This window comes from Lygodium microphyllum, chromosome 3 (assembly GCF_053477565.2).
Source record: "Lygodium microphyllum isolate KBCC chromosome 3, Lygodium_microphyllum_v1.1.10, whole genome shotgun sequence".
In the NCBI taxonomy this organism is placed as follows: Eukaryota; Viridiplantae; Streptophyta; class Polypodiopsida; order Schizaeales; family Lygodiaceae; genus Lygodium; species Lygodium microphyllum.
The window spans coordinates 112,889,945-112,892,786 of NC_141137.1; the positions used below are offsets into that span (position 1 = coordinate 112,889,945).

Sequence of the window (2,842 nt, forward strand, 5' to 3'; positions counted from 1 at the left end):
AAATGATCAACACGATAGAGTCAAGAACGAGAAGAGAGAGACGATGAGAAAACGCAGGGCCTAAATTACAGAAAACGCAGCGCCTAAAATACACACATAGGTACGAGAGAGACATCTTTAGGCCCGCGGGCACAGTCCTCTCTCTCTCTGTCTGTCTGTGTCTCTGCGCTTATGATTTTTGGAAATTGCTGGTTTTGGCGTGCACCCCATACACCATTACTACCAAGTGTTATAAACAAACCTCGTCAATCGTCACTCGTCCATCATCATGCAAGGCCCCTTCAAATTCCTAACGAGCAAGGCTAGCAGCGCCAGCAAGCTTATAAGCAGCTTCACGCTCGGGACGGTCGTGGGGACCTGCTCTCGATGGTACAGCGAGTGCCGGCAGCTGAGCTGCTCGTTACTGCTCAGTATAATAATCCCGGCGCTGGCCGGCACAACCCAACGTCTGAGAGACGGCCTCTCGTCAGCATGGAGCAGGAAGAATATCAGCAGCAGGCCGGACAGGCCGATAATGCCGCCCGGCCCGGGCCGCCAGCTGCCGTTCCTCGGGAACTTCCTGCTGGTGGCCGGGAAGTCGCCGCACGTGTCGCTGAGCGTGCTGGCCCGGCGATACGGGCCCATCATGTACCTGCAGCTGGGTCGGGTCCCGTGCGTGGTGGTGTCGTCGGCCGCCATGGTCCGCGCCTGCTTCAAGGACCTGGACCATGTCTTCGCGGGTCGTCCGCGCTACGCATACGGCCGCCTCCTCACCTACGACTGCAAGGGCATCGGTTTCGCCCCCTACGGCCCCCGCTGGTCCCTCACGCGCCGCCTCTGCACCTCCCACCTCTTCTCTTCCAAGAAGTTCGACTCCTTCTCCCCCTCTCGAGCTGCAGAAATCTCCTCCATGATCCAATCCATATGGCGCGCTCACCTCAAACAAGAGCCCGTCAGCATCTCTCACAAGGTTAGTATTCACTCAAACCCAAGGTTTATATAAATCCTCACATTAACCCCCCAAAAAAGTTCACCATTCACCAAAAGCCAAGGTTAAAATTAAACCTAATTGCACGAATTTCAACTAGGTCATTGTTCACGAAGATCTCGGGTTTATCTAAACCGCACTAAATGTAAAAAAACACCTTTATAAATTGAAAAAAGGAAGTTTAAAACCTTGAACTCTATAACTTTACAAAATCTTTAATGATAGCAATGGCAAAACAAAGACATGTAATTTGGTTCAAAATCTCCCCCCCTCGGGTGGATTTTTGAGTTGAAGGTTTTTGTATCTACTACCAAAAATGTTTTTGGTGAACACTGCAAAAGGTTTTCACCATGGCAGCCAACAATATTGGTCACATGGTCATCGGGAAGCGTATCCTCGAGTGGACTAGTGCTCCCACCCCACAAGTGGAAGAGTTCAAGCGAATGATCAATGACTTCTTCTGGCTTGTAGGAGTCTTCAACCTTGGGGACCACATTCCCCTCTTACAAAGCCTTGACTTGCAAGGATATGAGTACAAGATGAAACAACTCCACAAGCAACTCGATGCTTATTGGGAGCAGACCATACAAGAGCACTATCACCTAGAGCATGAAAGAGGGGAGTGTTTCCTGGATTTCCTTATCTCACTTACGAGTTCTACTACTCCAGAATCATCCAAGCTCAATATGGAGGAAGTTAAGGGTGCTTTGATGGTTCGTATTGAATGATTTTCTCCCCTTCACATCCTACAAGTTAATTCGGATCTTACACTTTTTCTTTTTTATGCTCAACTTGATAGTGGTAGTTGCATATTATGTCCATTTTCACCAATCCCTTGGGTGTTTGCATGTAAATGTAGGACCTCTTTGCAGCTGGCACTGATACCACAGCAGTTTGTGTTGAATGGGCAATGACAGAACTTCTATGTAACCCAAATGTTTTGAAGAAGGCTCAAGCTGAGCTTGATTGCATAGTAGGAAAGAACAACATGGTGCAAGAATCAAACATTCAACAACTGAAGTACTTGCAAGCCATTGTAAAAGAGACATTACGACTCCATCCACCATCACCCCTCCTTGGAGCACGTGAAGCTTTGGACTCTTGTGAAATTGCAGGATATTCCATACCCAAGGGCACACGTCTTATTGTCAATGCATGGTCATTGGGGCATGATGAAAGTGTTTGGGAGAGACCTTTTGAGTTTATTCCTGAAAGAGTCTTGAATACAAGCATTGATGTTCATGGACACAACTTTGAGCTAGTTCCATTTGGAGGAGGTAGACGTATATGCATGGGAATACCTTTGGCATTGTGTAATGTACACTTCTCTCTTGCAAGCTTGATACATAGCTTTGAATGGTCCCTTGCACCTCATGAAACGCTTGATATGTTAGAGAAGTTTGGAACAGCGTTGCCAAAAGTAAAACCTCTCTTAGTGACACCCTCACCTCGATTTTCAAAAGAGGTATATGGATTTGAATGAAACATCAAGATGGTCACTATTTAGATCAAATATCACGATTCATGTGGTATTACTTTTGTGAGAGTAGATTTATTATAGCTAGAGATATAGAGAGGTGCATTCTAAACATTCCTCTTAGGAGGGTTCAATTATTAAGATCACAAGATGGAAGAGCATACAAATACAACCCCATTATTAGAAACAGTATGTACTACATGGATAGTCTCATTTACACATTATTCTTGTAGCATAATAACTATAGCTATGGATACTTTGAAGCCAATCTAGATCCTAGATCATTTTAAGGAAATTTCCTTGAAGAAAGATAAGAGATGCCAAAAAAGTATAAGGATCCTTGTGGGCTAAGAATGGCTCTTTTTGGACACATCATTTAGGATGTTCTATAAATGTAC

The 2,842-nt window shown here is 45.4% G+C and overlaps 1 pseudogene; it reads left to right on the forward strand.

Moving 5' to 3' along the window:
• The first annotated feature begins 268 nt into the window (after positions 1–268).
• On the forward strand, positions 269–2,450 carry LOC148038774 (flavonoid 3'-monooxygenase CYP75B137 pseudogene; annotated as a pseudogene).
• Positions 2,451–2,842: the final 392 nt, after the last annotated feature.